This window comes from Diceros bicornis, chromosome 1, assembly GCF_020826845.1.
Source record: "Diceros bicornis minor isolate mBicDic1 chromosome 1, mDicBic1.mat.cur, whole genome shotgun sequence".
In the NCBI taxonomy this organism is placed as follows: Eukaryota; Metazoa; Chordata; class Mammalia; order Perissodactyla; family Rhinocerotidae; genus Diceros; species Diceros bicornis.
In genome coordinates this window covers 4,154,012-4,174,974 of record NC_080740.1, presented here as the reverse complement: position 1 = coordinate 4,174,974, position 20,963 = coordinate 4,154,012, and positions in this window count along the sequence as shown.

Below are 20,963 nucleotides of genomic sequence, written 5' to 3'. Positions count from 1 at the left end.
GGCTTCTTCCTTATCTAGCAGAGCTCTTGCCAGACGGCCTTTCCATTTTGCACAATGACACATGTCATCTTAGACACAAAGGTAAAATACTCAATTGAAAAGTCAAAGATTCAGTCAATCAATAGGTTATCTTGTTGAATTGATATCAGATAAGAAATTTTATTAATTTTGGAATTCAAAAGACATCTTTTTATTCAGAGAATTAACTAAATTGGAGATGTTTAGGGGCATTATGTAGACAAGCAAGTACACTTTTAGAATCTTGTTCAGGAAGGGCAAGGACAATACTTATGAGCATTCTGGATTGACGTGGAAAGACATACCATGTGAAATAGGCATAAGCATAGGATTTGATCTGTCACTTGAATTGTTGATACTTTATCATGGGGTTTATCTTAACTTCTGGTCCATGCCTTTAGCTAACTGGCTTCTCTCTACATACTTTGTGGTATGAAAAATATGTCTCTAATAAGGCTCAAATCAGGAACAATTTAAGTATCCTATGAACAGAGGCTGCACATGTTCGTACAAAATGATGTTAAGAACTGAAGCAAGTTCCCAGATAATTCAATAGGAAAAATATCCGATTTACATGTCTGGATGTGATAAGGGAAGTAGGCAGACATTCTAGGGATCTGGCCTTATCTTCACAATTGCTTCGGTTGTCTGCTTCTCCTTCGTGGCAGCAGTATGGTCACGGGTGATTGGAACTACTGCTCCAGAACTTTTTTCTTGGAGGACATTTAATTTGCTGTTTGTGCCCAGATTGCTGGTGTGAGCCCATGCAAACAGGCTCCTACCTGACGCTCCTGTATACTGTGAGAGATTGTATGTGCTCAGTGTCTGTTCTCTGGGGCGTGGCTGGGGGAGGCTGTGGTGGTGGAGATTGTCGAGGGGGAGGTATAAAGCGCCGTCAAGTTGCCCCTTGGTGCTGCTTATCTCCTGTGGTCAAAGCTTGGGAGAAACGGAATGCTGTAGTTCTCGAGAGAATCCTAACATCTCTAGCGTATTAAACGGATCTGAGGCCGGTCCACTTGAACTCAGCATTTCTCAAACTTAACTCACCACAGAAGCCAACCTCCCGCCACTTTGTTTCCCTTCCCAACTCAGACTGATATCCCAGGGAAGTTGGGCTTCTTAAAACCCATTTGCTTGGACACTCCCAAAAGATTTTTCAAAAACTTACTCTCTTGTAAACATTTAACAACTAATTTTTTCATCCTGGATTTAAAGAAGTTCACTCTTTGTTAATAGGAGGTAGACAATATTAAGCATATTATAATTTGAAATAAGATGAGAATTGACTGTAATTAAAACAAATATTTTATGACAGATTTGGTAAAATAGATTTTAAGTAATTTCCTGAAATGCTGTTTGAGTCAGAAAGAATTTAAATAGAGTTTTTACTTGTGGGTTTTCTCTTTAAAACGTTGATAATTCTAGGAAACATTCCAAGAACATTTGAAGGATCGATGTCACTAATCTATACTTTGCATTGATTATTCTGAATTCAGAACCTCTCTCAAGGGTCAAGTTTCATCCCTAACAGAAAGAACCGAGAGGACAAGGTGCTGAGATGAATCATCAGCCCACCACAGAAAGATTTGGCACAGCTGAGGGGTATGGCTTTCTTTTTCAAATGTGATTCCCGTTATCAGGCAGTTTTAGAAAAAAGGTCATATAGAAGTTGAGGATCTAGAAACGGATTCCCCTCAAATGATCCATTTAGCGTTTGTACCTCTGGGAAGTCTTTGTGTCCCCAGGGGTGTGAGTGCCTCTGTTTGAAGACCCCCTGCCTCAGAGCACACCTTGGGTGCTGCTGCCACAGCGCTGAGCAGTAACTTCTGAACTGGTCTCTTGCCTAAGTCTCTTTTTGCCCCCCACTCAGCTACTAACGTCCCCCCAAACCCCTTTTTCTATAGAACGAAACAAATCTCTCAGCCGGTGGGAAAGCCCCTGCACGGTATGGTGCTTGCTGATCTCAGCCTTCTTCCCCTGCTCCCAGGCCCACGTGCGGCACCCCTGGCTCCAGCCCAGGCATCTCAGGCTCTTTCCTGAGCGTGCACTGCTCCTCCCTGCCACTGTGCCTTCGTTCTCTCTGTCTGGGAATAGTGTTCTCCCTATACCTGCTTCTCCTACCCAGCAAGGCAGAGCTGGACTCACCCCTCCAGGAGAGTTTCTCATCCAGTCTTTCCCTCTTCGCCCCATTCTCATGGTGTCCTTTGTACCTCTAGCATATCTCCTGTGTCTGTGCAACTTGCATTAGCAAGGACAAACCTGGACAAGTGTTTGTCTTCTTAGTTAGGGTCGAGTCCCTGAGCAGCGAGGGCTATACTGTATTCAACTGTGTCCCTCCCAGCACCTAGCCCAGGGCTGGTGAAATGTTGATTGAATGATGGATCCAACTAGTTTAAACCCATTTTGAATACCAGAGGCACATAGAATCTCCAAGGGGGAATGTTGCTTGGTACCTAGGGGGCCCTGCCTGAGGAGTTTGTCATTTTGCCACCAGCCATAGCTTGGGAAACCACAGGAACAAGACACCTGTGCTCCCAGCCTGCCCTCTCTGCGATGGCAGTGGCATGCAGGTGACTTGCAAGCTGGCTTATTGTTGTGGAACAGCTGTGAAATTTACAGGGCTACCGTCAAATTATATTTATTTACGAAGGTAAATAAGTATCTCCTTTCATTAAAAGAAAAAGAAATCTGCGTGCCCAAAGAATTTTAGGTAAAAGAAGACTTTAGTTTTCCCCAAAAGGGCTTAACAAAGAATTTCAGTCCCTGTTGTCAGTAATGTCTTTGTGGCAGGTCCTTAATCTTTTCTTTTTCAAATTTCCTTCCAAGGATGGTTAAGGAGTCTTTAATTAGCTATTAAACAGAGTGTTTTAACATGAAGGACAAGATTTAGAAAATCCTTTTAATTACTGGAACCAGATTTTCTCCTGATTTGTAAATACCAGTTTACTCCTCACCCAAATTGGGCTTTAATTAAACTAGGGGTGGGGGATGGGAGCCTGAGTACTACTAAAAAGTGCCTTAATTTTTATCAGCCCCAGTTTCAATGAAGTTGGCTTAGGGGTGGGGATGAGAGACTCTTATGGTTTGTTGTTTAAACTGGAAATTCAAGCAAAATGGGGTTTGCTTTCCATACAGGAACTCATGGAAATTAGACACACCCTTGCCACCTCCAATTTATTCAAATGCCGTTGCTATGGGATTACCACGGGGTCCCTCGGTGGTATGAGTTTATGAACCGGCCACGCGTTTCTTTCTTTTTCCTCTGGATACATTAATTAGGCAAAACTAGGCTATGGTTCTGGTGACAAGGAAAGAAAAACCAGAGCTTGCTCTACCCCTCCCTCAATTCAGTGTTTAACATTCAATATGGTGCACAGTTTGTTGAGAAAATAAGGTACGTGTTTTGTCATTCCCCTTATGGATTTCAGTCAACACGTGGAGGTGTCTGAAATGATCTGCTAATCCAGCTTCCTCTCGCTGAACCATCTGGTTTGAATTCTGTCTACCTGCTTGGAGTGCTCCAGTCTCTTCTGCATGTACTTATAAGGAAGTCACAACTCATTAACAGTTTAGGGAAAATCCCTGTGGAAATATACAACCTCACTATTGTGGTAGGTTTCCTCTTGGGAGCAATTTAGATGGGACTTTGATGTAAACCAAAGAAACCTGAGGGTTTTTGGAAGACATGAGTGGTCCTAAAAAAAAAAAAAAAAAATTAAACTAATTTAAAAGCTTTTATTTTAAATGGGAACCAAGTTATTGCAAACCATTAGTTCACTAACACCATAGCTCAACTGTAAGTGGTCAAGGGTAGTGACGAGCAGAATGTGACCTCATTAGATTCGCAGTGGGGCCCTTGATCTCATTTCAGGAATGTGCATCCAGTCATAATAAAATTAATGGGTAATAATCCTGTGGCAGACGCTTATCATTGGCTAAGCCAATAGACCTATTCAGTCTTCTTGTTGCCTCCATTTTAGAGGCTGGAAAAGCTCAGTACCCTCTTTTCCAGCCTCTCTTGAAGCTAGGCACGTCTATGTCATATGGTTTTGGCCAACGAGTTATAATTCAAAGCTTGCTGGGGGCTTCTGGGAAACATATCTCTTTCCTGATAAAAGGGAAAGACATCACTGGACCTATTTCCTTCTCTTTGTTATTAGACTCTAAAAGACAGATTGAATGTAGATGTGATGTCTAGAGCACAGGCAATCATCTTATGACCATAAGGGAAAGCCTATAAAAATTGCAGAAGTCAACCTGACTTCGGTAATGTACTGGACCAAAACCAACAGCTGCCTCCCTCTAGATTCTTCCTATTTATTTAAGTCACTTTATTGGTTACTTGCAGTTGAGAGCAAGTCTAACTGATTGGTATAAACCCTACACACTTGTATGTGAAAGGTCTTCCTGAGTTGAGTAACTCAGTCAACCTTCCTTCCTCCATGGTGGCGCCTGGGGTCTCCAACGGGTTGGGGCGTCCATGCAGGCCTGGAAGGTAGCATTTGGGCCTGAGCACAGGGTGGATGATACAGCGTGGGTTGAAGGAACAAGTCAAAGACCCAAGAAGAAAGGTGAAAGATTCTTCTTTTCCATCCTCCACTACACACATGAGGGAGTGATGCAGTAAGAATGCTGCAGTCGCCTGTCTTATACGTCCTGAGTGAAAATGAAAAGTCAGCTCTTCATGTTGTACTCGCACCCCGCCCCCCATCACATGCCCATTCTCTGCTTCTCTCAGACACTCCTCTTTCTCTCTACTTCTCTTTCCTGCTTCTCCAGCACCTGGAATCTCCTAATGAGGTCAATACATGATTTATTTGCTTATTTCTTTATTTGTTTATTTGTCATGGCTGGACTTTCGTGCCAATTTCCACCCCTTTCTCAATTCCCTCCATCTTCCCATTTTTCTTAAGCACTTTCCCTCAGTACCCCCGGCCTCATCTTACACAAAGCTCTTTCAAAGGTGCATGCAAATTTATAGTGTCTGACATTTTAGCTAAAAATCTTTGGTGATGAGGAAATAAAAAGAGAATCCTTAAGAGCAGATACATTTCCTGATTTAAAATAGGATATAATATCTAAAAGAAAAAAGCTATCATAAACATTTTTACTTTTCCTGAACTGAATTTTGTTTAAAAATAACAAAAAAAAGAGTACCTCCCATTGACCTAATATACAGAATAGAATAGAAAATGAGGCTACAAAAGATGACTGTGTTCGTTTTTATTTTTCCCTAGAGGTGTGCTGTTCAAGGACAAAGACTCTTTTCTAAGAGGAGTTTTTCCTCTGTCCTGGAAAAATCCCACAGACAGACCCCTGATTCAGCAGGTCAAAGGCCCACTTCACCAGAGATGCTGCTTGGGCAGGAAATGGTGGATTTCCTCTTTAGTAGGATCCCTCCCTGAGAGGGCAGGTCTGGGGGAGGGGAGGCAGCTGTTTTGACTGCTCAAATTCAGAATTTAAATGGGGAGAGACTGCCCAGAGCTGAGGTCCTGTCTCCAGGTCTGTGGGGATAGGAGAACGTATCGTCAGATTTTACACATCCAAGTCAGCCCTGATGGAAATGCCCAGTAGGAGGCTCAGGTCCGTGTGCGGAGCCAGCGGCCCGATGCTCTGGAGACAGTGGTTCCCAAGATGCATTTTGGGGTTTCATAAGACCATCAGATCATAGTAAGAGCTTCGTGAAATGAAGTTTCCTTGGCCAAATAAATCTGGGGAAACACTGACTTAGATCAAGTTAAACTGTGTCTTCACGACAGTGGTTTTCTAAGAGCGGATTTAGTGTCCAGTTTCCCCCAGTTTCCTTGATGGCAAACTTACTATTTCTGTTTTTCTTTTTGGTAGAGTAGCGAAATGTTCCTGAAAGAGTAGCAAGCACTTCCTACAATGCAGGGATATACTTCAGTGAGAAACCTGTTGCCAGGACCCATCTCCTTTCTCTTTAATCTTCATCAGCAACATGAGTGGTAACAGCTAACTGTATTGAGCACTTGTACCCAACATGTTACGAACCCAGTTCTCCAGTGAAGAAGTAACCAAAGTAGGACACCATGCATTTAATATCTGAAGACTCTTGTAGAAGAACATGGTCTTACTCAGAAAGAATCTGAAGACTGAGTACACTGTTTTGCCTCTACTTATTGGCAAAGCAAAGTTCACGTTTTTGAAAGGGGAAAAAGTCAGAGAATGTGGTACTGCTTACATAGGCACAGAAAATTATTGGCAGAACTGCAGCTGCATTTTTCAGAGCCTTGTGAATTACCCATTACATTCATACAGAAAGCTGATCACTTCCCCCTTTTTGTTTGGTCTTGAAACAAACCCTTGGCTGATTCCTTTGTTAGGAGAGAAAAGAATTTGAAAATGATTGTTCGTTTTAAAAAATAAATTACTTTTTTCTTCTTTGTTTTTGCCAGCTGGGATGATCCACGATTAAGATCTCTATTCTTTTTAATATCCCTAAAGCACTACATATGCTGACAGCTTGCAAATTGAATTCCCCAGCCCAGAACTTTCTTTTTGAGCTCCAAACCGGTGTAGACAACCACCGACTGAACAGACGTTCCAGGATGTCCCAGGGACACCACATTCATCATTGTTTCTCCTGTTGTCCTCTTCCTCTAACCCCCTCCTGACTAATGGTACCACTGTCCATCCACTAACACGGGCCAAAACCTGGGGCTCGTCCTCTCTCTGACTTGTTGCACCCAATCGTCAAGTCTACTTCAAAGTAGCTCTCAGCAATGTCTCCTCTTCCCCATTGTCTTTCCCTTGCATTGCTGACCATCTTTCAAGATCTGACTTCTCCAGCCTCTCCCGTGTCATCGCCTACCACACCTGCCTCACCTTATGTTCTGCTTCCACTGGTTTCTGGACAGTTCCCCAAACTCACCCAGTTGTTTCACATTGCTTTGCACTTTACCTGCTGTTTTTGTTTCTTCAGAAATGCCCCTGTTTTTTCCTTCTTTGCCTGATGAACTTCTACCTAACGTCTTAGGTCTGAGACCTCCACTGAGTGCTTCTCTTTTCAGAGCCTTCCCTGAGCTCCCCAAGCGGAAATGGTCCCTCCCATCTTTGGGCCACCACTGTCCCTTCATCAGAATCCGTGACTTTTACCTGGACGTGCAGAATCATGAAAAATGACACACGCTTGTTGTTTTGGGGTAACTGTTATGCGGCAAAACCAAACTGATGCAGCCTGGCATACAATAGGTGCTTAATAAGTGTTCGGTGAGTAAGCAGGTTGTGAGTACCTGAGGGTATTTTATTATCCTTTACAAGATGAAAGAGAAGATAATGTTTTGTGATTGAGCTGCCTAACTTAGACGTTGACTACCGGAGAAGGAGATCACTGGGGGAATGCCAGGGACTGAGTCGTTCTCTCTCTGCCGTCCTGGAAGGTTCAGTGGGCAGATGGTGGTGGGCTGCCTGCTCCGTCGACGCCCTTCTGGCATGAGCATTCTGAAGCCCTGAATTCCAGTCTCACAGAACTGGGACCATATGTCCCCTGGCTGGCATTTCACTCCTGAAGCCAGCTGAGCATTTGAGACTTTTAAATGATCCAGTAAGTGTCAGATTACCTGGTACAAAGCCTGACACAGAATGCGTACTCCCTACCTGTGAGTTTTCTTGTCTTGCCATTTTTTTAAAGGCAAAAAGACAAAATTAATTTTTTTTCATGAAAATCTGTGCCGAGGTTGTGGAAGAGGATGACGGCCAAGGTGCAGGATGTTTTGCTCTTGTTTCTTCCTGAGGTAAATCCCCCCTCCATCTATACCATCCCTCTCTGTTGCCTTCCCACCCTCTCCCTCTTCTCTGGCTCCTGCCGCTGCACATGTGGAGAAGCACGAGCTTCTCTCATCGTAAAGAACCCTCCTTGATTCTGCTCCACACCAGCTCAGGCTGCTTCCACCGAGCGACCCACAGCAGGGGTCCTCTGACTTGTTCCTGTTCCGGCCACTCGTTCCTGTTCCGGCCACAACAGCCCAGCTGTTCCACTTACTGCTCCCACTAAGGCCAACTCTGACCTCCTAATGGCTAAATTCAGCGGAAAGTTCAGTCCTTATCCAATTTGCCAAGTCTGCTGCCATGAAACTCTCTCAGTTCTCTCCTTGAAGCCCCATCTCCTCTTGGCTGCTGTGATGTCACTCTGTCCTGGTTCTCTTCCTACCCCTCTGAGAATGTCTTCTCACATTTTCCCCTCTTTTTCTATCCAAATATTGATATTGTAGTCTTACCCATCCTTTGACACCCAGCTCAATTTCTACTCCTTCCAAAAAATCCAATCCCATTTCTGTACTTACTGATCGTAACTTTATTCTAAGACTCAGTTTCTTCATCTGTGAGATGGAGATCGTAAGAGAACCTATTTCGCAGTATTGTGTGAAGATTCAACGTAAGGAATTTAGCACAGTGCCTGCCTGCCATTTATGAAGGTCTAGATACATGTTGGCTATTATAAATATTGTTTCCAGAAGGAATCAGTATCTTTATCTCACCGTATTTCTGAATGGACATTTCTCTCTGGATTGAGAGATCCTGAGGTGGCTGGGGAGGTGGGGAGGGGGTTTGCTCATCATTTTATTCCTTTCCAGCCACTGTCACACTTCCTTACCTGATACTGCTCTAACTCGCAGTAATGAGTTCTGTATCATTGAGTACAATTTAGTTTGTGCAATTCGGTTCCGTTCACCAAAGCCACACTGAGCTCTCTATTGAGTGTCAGGTGTTGTACTAGGCCTGCAGATGCTCAGGTGAAGAGGCTCAGTCCTTGCCCTCCAAGAGTTCTAAGTCGGGCTAGAGCTGGCGTGGGTGTGAACTACCAGACTGCCACCTCACTTGGAGATTTAGACTTGATAACCACAGTAGGGCTGGTCTGGTGAATTTTGGTTGGTTGGAGGGATAATTCAATGCATGGCCATAGTTACACAATTTGGCATGATCATGGCCTGAGTCTTGGAGGTGGCTGTGTTCTGCTCGTGCCTGTGAGGGGGTTCAGGTGGCTTCGTGTCCTAACAGCTTCTGCTTCTTCAGGGGCACAAGGCTAATTCTGTTGACCAGACCTCCACAGCCACCAGGTTTACTCTCCTAGGAAGTTTGGAGAACGCGTCCCCAGAGGTCTCTTTCCTAAGCTACAGAAAAGAGTTTGGACGAGGTGACCTCTGCAGTCACTTCTGACCTTGAAACTCTGTGACGGTATGCAAGCAGCCCAGAGCCCGAGGTCTGAGTTTCGGCGGCAGCGTTCACGCGGGCCTGTGTGGCTCATTAGTGTTAATCAGTAAACAGGTGCTGAGACAACATTTGAGAGGTGGATTCTGGTGGATTAGGGTGGAGGTGGGTAGAAGAAAGTATAGTCTGAGGGGAACGGTAGTTACAGGGGCACCTAAAAGAAGCCTGGCGCAGGCGCCACCTTTTCCTGGAAGCTTTTTATGCTCTGCGGGCCCTCAGGTCATGGAGCACACTGGCCTTCGTAAAATATTCTGGACTTAGATGGCTGCGAACCCCTGACCACATGGTCTCTCTCTCTCTCTCTCAAAATGATTTGAATCTGTTTTGTAGCCTCCAAGGAGATTTTAATCTACTTGAGATTAGAGACCGTGTCTTGCACAGTTCTGGGAGATGCCCCATTTCCCATAGCACCTGGTTCCGTGCTGGAGACAGAGTATGTGTTTACAAGAACTCGATCGATGGTGTGAAAGTGAAAGTTTCTGAGGACTGTAGCTTCAGTCTTCACAGCTGGGCAGCTGGGGATGCTTGAGGCTTTCTCTCCTCAGTGCAAGTCCCTGAGAGGCAGCTTAGAGATGACCTGTGCTAGAGGTAGGCGAGCACAGTGTGGATTTTCCCAAAACTTGGGGGCCACTAAATCCATTGCTGCTGTGAGCTGAATTCTTTCATGGTTGGTTTCCAGGAAGAATCAACCCAGTAGAGAGATGGGGCGACAGACTTTCTTTGGAGTGCAGGTGGGGGTGAGCTTTCCACTCTCCTGGGGCAGCAAATACTTTATGTCCCAACCCTGATTCTCACCTCTAGCTCAGGTCTCACAGACCTCTTGGAGTCCAAAGATGGCCGCAGGAGTGGTGGATGCATAGCTTTCCAAAATTTCATGAAAATTTGTGATGTATAATTTTTCTGGAGAAAGAGTCTATCACTTTAAACACCTTTGTGTTCCTCAAAATGCCAAGAAACACTACTTTATGCACATTTCTGCTACACAGGCTTTCTTGGGAGTGATTTGTTTGGGAACACATGCACAGATCCTATGAAAGAGGGTGGGGATGAGCAGCCATTTGGCTTGGGGCCTCGAGCTCAAGGGTGGAGATTAAATTGTGATTTTTTAAAAAAAGACTTTATTTTTTTAGAGCAGTTTTAAGTTTACAGCAAAATTGAAAGAAAGGTACAGAGATTTCTCTGTCCCTGCGCATATGCATGGCCTCCCCCATTATCAACCTCTTCCATCAGAGTGGTTCATTTGTTAGAAACAGTGAGCCTACACTGACACATCATTATCACCCCAAGTCCATAGTTTACATTAGGGTTCAATCTTGGTGTTGCACACTCTATGGGTTTGGACAGATGTATATACATCCACCATTACAGTATCATACAGAGTATTTTCACTGCCCTAAAAGTCCTTTGTGCTCTGCCTATTCATCCCTCCCTCCCCATTAACCGCTGGCAACCATTGATCTTTTACTGTCTCCATAGTTTTTTTTTGCCTTGTCGAGAATGACATATAGTTGGGATCATATAGTATGCAGACTTTTCAGACTGGCTTCTTTCACTTAGTAATATGCATTTAAGGTTACTCTATGTCTTTTCATGGCTTGATAGCTCATTTCTTTTTAGTACTGAATAATATTCCATGGTCTGTTTGTACCACAGTTTGTTTATCTATCTACCTACTAAAGGACATCTTAGTTGCTTCCAAGGTTTGGCAATTATCAATAAAGCTGCTAGAAACATCTGTGTCAGATTTTTGTGTGGACATACTTTTAAGCTTCTTTGTTTTAATACCAAGGAGCATTGTTGCTGGATCATAGCATAAGAGAATGTTTAGTTTTGTAAGAAACTGCCAAATCGTCTTCCAAAGTGGCTGCACCATTTTGCTTTCCCATCAACAATGAGTGAGAGCTCCTGTTATTTCACATCCTCACGAGTATTTGGTGTTATCAGTGTTCTGGATTTTGGCCATTCTCATAGGTGTGTAGTGGTAGCTCATTGTCATTTTAATTTGCATTTCCCTGATGACATATGATGTGGAATATTTTTTTATTTGCTTACTTGCCATCTATATATCTTCTTTGGTGAGGTGTCTGTTAAGATCTTTGGCCCATTTTTAAATTAGGTTGTTTGTTTTCTTATTGTTGAGTTTTAAGAGTTCTTTGTATATTTTGGATAACAGTCCTTTATCAACTATGTCTTTTGGACATATCTTCTCCCAGTCTATGGCTTGTCTTTTCATTGTCTTGATGGTGTCTTTCACAGAGCAGAAGTTTTTAATTTTAATGAAGTTCAGCTTATCAACTCTGTCTTTCATGGATTGTGCTTTCAGTGTTGTATCTAAAAAGTCATCACTGGGCTGGCCTGGTGGCATAGCGGTTAAGTGCACACGCTCTGCTTTGGCAGCCCAGGGTTCGAAGGTTCGGATCAGTCTTCCTTAGCAAAAAGAGGAGGATTGGCATTGGATGTGAGCTCAGGGCTAATCTTCCTCACCAAAAAAAAAAAAAATAAATAAAATAAATATAAATAAATAAAATATAAATATAAATATATATTTATATATATTTATATATATATTTTATAAATATATATTTATATATATATAAATATAAAAATATAAATAAAATAAAATAAATAAAATAAAAATAAAAAATCATCAGCAAACCCAAGGTCTTCTAGATTTTCTCCTATGTTATCTTCTAGGAGTTTTATAGTTTTGCATTTTACATTTTTGTCTATGATCCATTTTGAGTTAATTTTTGCAGAGGGTGTAAGATCTGCATCTGATTCATGTTTTTGCCTGTGGATGTCCAGTTGTTCCACCGCCATTTGTTGGAAAGCCTATCTTTTCTCCATTTTATTGTATTTACTTTTGATCTTTTTAGTGGCAAACTTGTTCATGCATGTAGTTGAAGTCTCAACACTAATATTGCTTCTAAATCAAATTCATCAATTTGCTCTCACCCCCATATGAGCTAAATCTGAGGGTGGGAAGACTGACTCAAAGTCAAGGGTCTTGAAGTTTGGAAACCCTGGGCTTTATGGAGGCTCTTTGGAGAGCCTGAATGCTGTCTGGTTCCAGCAGCAAATCTGGAGCAGAGACCTAGGAAAAGTTTTCTCCTTTCAGTAAGCATGGAAAGGAAAAAGCTGGGAGAGACCCTGCCGGAAAGGCAAGCAACTCATACAATATCAAGCCCAGAAAAATTAGGTAGTAACATCCCAATCCTGTGGCCAGAAGGCTCTTCAACAGAGTTCCAGAGAAGCATCATGACACCCATATTTTTATAGGTGAGAGATCTGCTTTAGCTTCCGCTTTAAGCCAGAAATTCTTTCTGACAAAAGGGGTGTTGAACTGCCACCCTTCCTTTGCTGAATAATACAATAAGACACATAGAGAATGCTTAGTTAGGGAGTAGGAACCATCACATTATGCAGCCACTCCTGGGGTTAATGAGCAACAAAGACTAAGAACTACAAGTGGTTGGAAACTCGGGCCCCGAAGCAGGCAGTGAACACCAGGCTGCACTGTCATGGTCAACTTGGGAAACCCAGGAGAGGCTGCACACTGGACAGGTCCTGGTTAACACTGGTTAACACTGGGAAAGAGTTTCCTAGTGGTTTTGCACTAAAGAGAAATTAAAATTGAGATCAACAGTGATTGTATATCCTTTATGCTTATTTTAAATACACACACATATCTATAATACCCGTACAAAGTACACTGTACATAACTCTCAGAGAGTGGGTTCTTTTGTTCCCAACAAAATCTTTTGTTGTCCCCATAAAGCCATGAGTTAAAGAACTCATAGGTAATATTGTATCGAGGAACCTGATTCGGCAGATCCTCCAGGACAATGAAAGTCAGAATCAGGACTCAGAGTGGGCAGATCCAGGGGTGCATTTCCCCTTTTCAAAACTCTGCGTTAACAAGGCTGATTTCTGTCTGGGTTTACTTCATACGCATAGTTTTAAGATCATGGCTACCATGTTGAATGTTTCTGTGAGCTCAGAAATCCTATTTGTCTCTATTACTACCTCTTTAGTTTTAGTCCCTTTCATTAGAGATAGGAGGGGAAAAGATTTTTTTTGGTATAATTGTCAGTGTATTTTTCAAATATAATAATAATAATAAGTAATGGTTATTGAGCATTTGCTATAACCTAGGTGCTGTTGTAATTGCTTTACATGTATTAAATCAATGACTCCTCACAACCACATCATAAAATACCATAATTACTCCCAATTTACAGATGGAGAAACTGAGGTGCTGAGAGATTAAGAACTTGCCTGAAGGTAATAATTGGTAAGCAGCAAAACTAAGATTGAAACACAGGCCATCTGGTGCCTTCCTGATGCTGTGCTTCTCTTCAAAGTGTCCAGCCTTCCAATAAGACTCTCCAGAAAGGCTGTCATGATAACTTGGTCTTAGTGGTCTCTGGGCACAGGGCTCATTCATGTCACCCCCAGTGAGGGAGATCCCTCTTGCCCCTGATGAGTAAGGTGAGGAGGTTGGGGGGAAATCAGGTCTTCTTGCAAACATTTCATGCCTCTGCTTACTCCTGGGGCATCTGTGTTAGGCACATAGTGTTGGATGAATGATGACGGAGAATCAATGTTGAGTGGTCTGCTGACTTATTTTCCCCTTGTTGTATAATATATGTTCCCAGGCAAGATAATGTTTATGGTATCAAAGCAAAATGGAAATCAAAAAATGTGAATGTGGTCAAAAGTATTACAAGCGGAAGTTTGGTAGAACCAGAAATACGATTTAAGCTAATGGCCTATTCCTTCTAAAAGAAAGGTTCATTTTATATTAAAAATAGATGATTTGAAATGAACCATTATTTGAAATAATCTATTGAGACCTCTCCAACACACAAGGTCTACAACTCACCCCCCTCCAGCCACACAAACAAATGAGCACCAACACCAAGGCACACAGTCACCAAAACAATGAGCTGGCCCAGGTGGCTGGCAGGGAAAGCAAACTGCTAATTTATCTAATAAGCTTTGAGGCTTAAGTAAACACCTACTCTGTGGCGAAGCCAGCCTTGCCACAACCTCAGTAAACACGTTCTTCTGATGTTGACACTGTCCTCCAGGCCATGGGCTATAGCAAAATGCACAAGTCCTATGGCCCAAGGGGTGGGCTTTCCAACTGGACTCTTGTCAAAGAGCAGTAGAGCTGAGGGCTGAGCTGGTGGTGGGCTCAAGCTGACACTGAATTGATGCCTTTCTGGAATCTGAGGCCCTGAGGCTTTGTGTCCTGGCCAGGGATATTTTCACAGAGCTGGAAATCCCCTCCTGTTCTCTCTCACTTTCTTTTACTCCCACCTCCTCTACCCTAAAACCTGTGTCACTGCCACAGAGTCCTCCGTGGAAATGAAACAATGCCAGAGTCTGGTCCAGCCTCCCACTGCTTGTCTAACTTCTGCTTTCTGTTTGGCCCGATGGAATATCATGGCAAGATTAAAAGCAGATTGTATGACAGCAAAATGACTAAACCATTTCTCATAAAAGACAAAAAAGAAATGAAGCTTGCATTGCCTGAAATAATTGTTACAACACAGTGTATTTTGAATTTAATGTTGTCTATTGCTCAGAAAAACTGTGGTCATTAGCATACGCTTGGGATGGAAGGTAGAATACACTGACGGATGAGACCTCTTTCTTCGGTAGACTCTACTGCCTACCACAGCGCGCTCACTTGCATCATCTCACGTCATCCTCACCAGTGACCTGCGAGGTAAGCAGGACAGAGTCATCATTTCACAGACAGGAATCCCAGAGGCTGCCACCTTGCTAAGGTCCAAAACCAGTTACGGGTAAATTCAGATCTATTGCAGAATCCTGCGTTCTTCCTAACACACAGCCCCCACGTAAGTGCATTGTCATTCGAGTGGTTCTAGTTGTTTCCTAGAATCTTCTTTCCGGAGAAGTCAAAGGCTTGTCTTATTGTAGTTTACAATGTCAGAGCCTTCATCTGTCACTGAATTTTCAGGGGGAGGTGGATGGCAGGAGACCCTTATTTGCCACATTGAACACCATGCCCCTCGCTCCCCAGTAATCTCTGGCCAACGAAGAGTGAAGTGGAGTGTAGGTCATTCCTGATTCCTGATAACATCCCCCTCTTAAGCCAGGAACTTAAATAATGGAAATGAATTATGTGATTCAATTATGCTATTCAGTTAAACGTAAGTAATTAGAGTCATCTTCGTCCTTTATAATCTTCTTAACCTTGTGGTATTTCCTGACTCTGACATACTTTCATGTGATTATATCTATCAGCTGGGATGATGACTAATTCCTTTGAGCTATTTTCTGTCTGCTTGTTCTTATGTGTGATGGGGGACTATCTCCTTGTAAATCTGCACCAAAAAGGCCAATTATTACTTTTATAGATGTGGCTTAACAGAGTGCCTGGAACATAGTTAGTGCCCAATAAATGGTGGTTATAATAATTAAAAATTAAAGTTTGCTCAGGAACCTGCTGAGCAGGTAATTTTTGAAGCACTACAGTCACATAGTAACTTGGGAAATCTGTAAAGTTTTTCAAAAGTGGCCACATCAGAAACCCCAGGAAAAGCAGCCAAAGAAATAGTTTGCTATAGCATCTTTTTATTTGTTCCTTTCATTTCTTCAATTCTTCCAAGAACAAGACAAATGAGGACTTCCCCAAATTAACATTCACTTTATAAATAAGCACACTTTGGAATAATAATGTGAACACGCTTGCTTGATTGCAAGAGCTTTGAGTCTTCCGCTCGTCGGATATTGATAAAGCACCTCCTGAAGCACCGGTCCAAGCCAGTGCTTGCTGCCCCACTCACCCTCAGATCAAAGGACATTCCCCCGAGGCCCCCCCCACCCACGTGGTCCTGAGTATCTAGGCCAAACTTGGCAGAAAATTAAAATCCAGTTCTGATGAGCAGGTAAGGAGTGGAGTCAGTCTTGAGTGCCAAATACGCTGTAGCCTTCCCAACTCCCTCTGTGCGTGTCCAGTTTCTGATTCAGACTCTGTTTCCCCGTCTTGAAGCTACTTAGAGATTCCTGCAGCCGGGCTCCTTTCATCAAAATGACCGTGCTGGGCGAGAATGAGCCTGCCCAGTCGCATTTTAAGGGCAGGGCAGCGGGAGCAATTCCCTCAGGGTGCAAAAAATAAGGGGGTACATTTTCTAAGTTCTAAACAAGTGACTTTTAATAATATATGTGTCAAATGAGCACATTTTTATTTTCGTCCTTCAGTACACATTGTTATTTAATATAGTTGTAACACACATCTTAATACAATTGTAATACACATTTTATTATTGTCCTTTAATACACATTCCATGAAAACATGGAATTCAATTCTGAGGACTTCTAGTTATACAACTGGCCCCCAACGCAGGCAGGCTCAGACGCATGTTTGTTTCCTAAGTTGTGACAATTCAGAATCATTTGAGCTCGCTTAGGGCACAAGTAAGCATCTCCAAGCCCTGTGATACCAGACAGTCCTGTATTTAAACAGTAGATTAAAAATAAGTGATGGCACAGTGATTGTGAACACCAAGAAACATGATCACTTGGAGCTTTTGTTAGTGTTTAAAATTTTACAGTGAAACTGCGAGATTCATTACTGTAACAGGCCGATATGTAAGTCTTTTCTTTTTTAAAAAATACATTAATGTAAATTAGAAAGTATTAATAATTAATTTTTCCCTTTTATATACTTTAGTTTACTTTGATATTTATTATTCTTATTATTTTTTAAACGCGTGATTATACACAGGCAGTTCAATAAAAGAACATTTTCACTGTTTTTGTTTCTTTTCTGGTCTTTGTTCTTCTTAGGTTTATTTCATGATTATTACTAAAAATGATTTTGCTGTATTGAGGAGAGGGAAGGTGTTAAAAAATTATCCACTTGTTGTGTCAAATACTCCAGGTACGGCACCGAGTCTGAGTTCCCAGTGCTTCTTAAACACCATGATTTGGACTGTATGCTATCCTTTCCCCCAAAGGACCCATTCCATCATCTATCTTACTTAGTGCTTTTATTCTTAGCTTATTTCTCTGCTGAGGTACCAGCATGCGTTGTATCAAACCTACCAGGGTTTTGACACTTGAAATGTCGAAGACCACATTTCCCTCACAGCAAACATCCAGATGAAAAGAAAATTCCTGTTAATCATCTAGATCTTGTTTACTCAACGGGAGACATCTGGTTGATGGAACACTTTTATCAGTGTAACGATATGGTCAATGTCAGTCTGGCATATTTTTATCTTTCAAGTACATCAGGGGACAGCAGTCATGTAGGTGTCATTCTTATCAGTAGATAAGAATGGCCAATGTTGGCAAAAATGGGTCTCTGTACTGAGTGGGGCTCTAATCAGCCGTGACTATAGGACTATAGGAACTCCTATTAGAGCTCTGTTTTGCCACTACTGGTTTCAAGAATAACTTGATTATAACTGGGGCCCCATGTGGCCCAGTCTCAGGGTGGTTTACAGTAACAGTTGTTTAACTGAAAAATATAACTAATAGCGACTTCATTTTTAACTTATGTGTAGAGAAAGGACAGAAGGAAATACCCTCTTAATTTATGCCAAATTATCTTCAAAGTCTTATCTTCCCTTCTCAGCTACTTGTAGGGTGCTTTGCAGAAAGGAGTGCTCCTTCCCCATCTCTCTCTCTCCCGTACTCTTAATTCTAACCAAAAAAATAAATCCAAACACCAACAAGCAAAAACTCCCATGCCCAGTTGGTCCAGCCCCTTCCTTCTCTCTTTGTTTCTTGTCTCTTCCATTCCTTCTTCTCTCCAGTTCTCTATCCATCTCCCTCATTCTGGAGTCAAGAAAGTAACGCTGCGAACATGCACATCACTGGATTTGTCTCATGAAGTTTCCCAGACGTGCTGCTGTAGGAATGACACCTCTGTGACGTTGTACTTGATATAGTGCCAGGCAAACAATATGTTTACTTTTTGCCCCTTGGCGTTTCTAACGTACCCAAGGGAAAAGCTTGAATTTGGACATGCTGTACTGATCTGAAACCATCAAAAGGCACAGGGAACTATAAGGTTTGAGATTGATGGCAGCCTGAGATGCCTTAACAAGTCACTTGATTCAAGCCTAACTCAGCCCCAAGTCATTCCCACTTAATGGTTGCTCAGAGGCCTGTGCAAAGTTGTTCGTTGGTCTCGGTCCAGTCATTGGTGGTCAACTGTCTGTGACCAATGGCCCCGTTGTTTGACTGGGAGTGTTGGCTGCTGAGCTGTGTCGGCTCTCCTTTCGTATTCCTCTTCTGAACACCAGCTCAGGTATTGCATGGTGGTTGGGGCGGGGGGGGGGGGGGCGGTGCGGGGTTTGGGGGAGGAAAGGACATTTTAAAATGTGAAATTACTGTTGGCTATTGCTTGTTTTTGGCCCCAGGGGACCAGAAAAACAAGCTCAACCGGTGTCAAACTCCAAGAAGTGTGTGAAGCTGCATGTTAATGGCTCAGGCTGGGTGTAATAAATTGCCAAGAAAGGGGCTTTTCCAGGTTGTTGTGGATTCTGAGAGAAAGTGGCATTTTCACAGCCTCCTGATTATTCTGACCCAGAGAACTTTCCAAACATGCTAAGGAAATATACAACTGCACTTTCCGCAAGGCTAATCTTTCCAAAAGGGTGTCCAGTGTCATGTCTGGAGACGTTTAATCTTAGTTGCTGTGACAGCTTTTTGATCAGTGAACTTTTTCTTTTTCCCTTTTCTCCAATTTCATGACCCAGTTTACCAGTTCACTTCCTATCGTACGTCCACTCTTCAAGCGCAGTTTCAGATGACTGGCATTTTGTCTTGATCAAAGCTAAGGGGAATTTTATGTTTGCTTTGTTTCCTGGTTGCAAGTCAATGGGGTAATTTTTAGGAGATAACAGAGAACCAGCCAGAAACACAATTCTTTACTTACTTGGGACCTCAGGAAGTTCCAATGCAGAAATTATTAAAGGAATATGAATTTGAATATAAAACCCAAGACAAACCAATATAATTTGCTCCAGAGCTAGAGTATTTTTTCTGGAAGCAGAGCATCACCTAGTAACTTACTCCAATAAAAATCACATAAAATGCAGAGCAGATTTTCCAATGGATTCCCTACTTTTATTTTCTCCGGAGTCAGTGACCTGTAAGCTCCTTTATGATCCCCGAGTTAGAGGGACCCAGGGGCTGCTGTTGCTGTGCCCTCCTCCTCTGTTCAAGAAAATCTCCCGGGGTCAGTAACCTTTTATTTCTGACCTTTTAACCAGCTCTAGTGGGCCATGAAAACCTAAATGCCATTTCTTTCAGATTCCTGGGAAGCGTCAAGTCTCTTGAGTCTAATTCTCTAGGGGAGTTTTGCTCCAATATATTCAGGTCATTGATCCTGCAACAACAGCCTCAAGTCATTTGTGTGAGTCATTTCTCTAGGGGAGGACAGTGTGTCTGCTGAATAGGAGGAAGGGTGGTGTCACTAGATAATTGGAGTTCTCCTGAAGCCAGGAAGCTCTCATTTCCAAGGTCTGGGAGACTTGGATAGGCATTACTAATAGGGATGTGGATTGTCATCTTGGTGGAAAGTTAGAAAGACTAATCCGTAAGGGACGTCGTGCTTACTCTGAGGCTTCCTGGAGAGCCTGTGGGCAGCACATGGCTCTCAAAAGGAGAAAGCAGGCAGTACCCGCTTCCCGATAGCCTTCTTTTTTTTTTTTTAATAATTTTATTTATTTATTTATTTTCCCCCAAAGCCCCAGTAGATAGTTGTATGTCATAGCTGCACATCCTTCTAGTTGCTGTACGTGGGACGCGGCCTCAGCATGGCCGGGGAAGCAGTACGTCAGTGCGCGCCCGGGATCTGAACCCCGGGCCACCAGCATCGGAACTCGAGCACTTAACCGCTAAGCCACGGGGCCGGCCCCACTGATATTCTTCTGACGCCCACATGTTTTGACCTTGAAATGATTTGGATGGAAACATCACAGGCTGTGACAACTGTGTGCCGGAAATTTGAAACAACTTGAAGCTGCAGGCCAGGCCGGGCCTGCAAAGCAACAAGAACATGCCCAGACCGGGACAACTGGTCTGCTCCTCACTGAGGGAAGCTGAGGCCCACCCTAAGCAGGCAGTCATTTCTACACGACTTGACTAAACGACCAGTCATGTCATTTTTAGAGAATAAATATTCTTTTCCAACTAGGTAATTGATATTTTACTTAAGCAATTTCCAAGACCTTGATTTGGTCAATGTCCCTGGATTCCTGCCCGACCCCGTCAGTATTTAGCTGTAGGACCTTGGACTCTGAAATCTCTCTCACGATGCCTGCATCCGTGCAGTGGGAGCACTGTTATCTGCTTGCCCATTCTGCAGGGGTGCTGTATCAACAACAAGAGATGTTAAAATGCTTTGGAAATAAGGAAGGCAATTATGCCCGTTGTGTTCTTGGAATTGAGCCAGACTTTTGTTGACAACATCCTGGGGAAATGAGTTTCAAAAATGTGCTGCTCACCAGAGAAGTGATGCTTCTTCACTTGCTGCTTTCTTTTTGGGGGCGGGAGGGTGGCAAGGCTTCAATTTGTGTCTCTCAAACTTTAGTGTGAACTTGATACAGAATGTCTCTCTAACATTTTATTCACCAAGAAGAGTTATCTTTGAAAATATACGACATTGTGCAGCTGAATGGCTGAAAAGTCAACTAATCAATAGAAACGTGATAATGCAACAACAG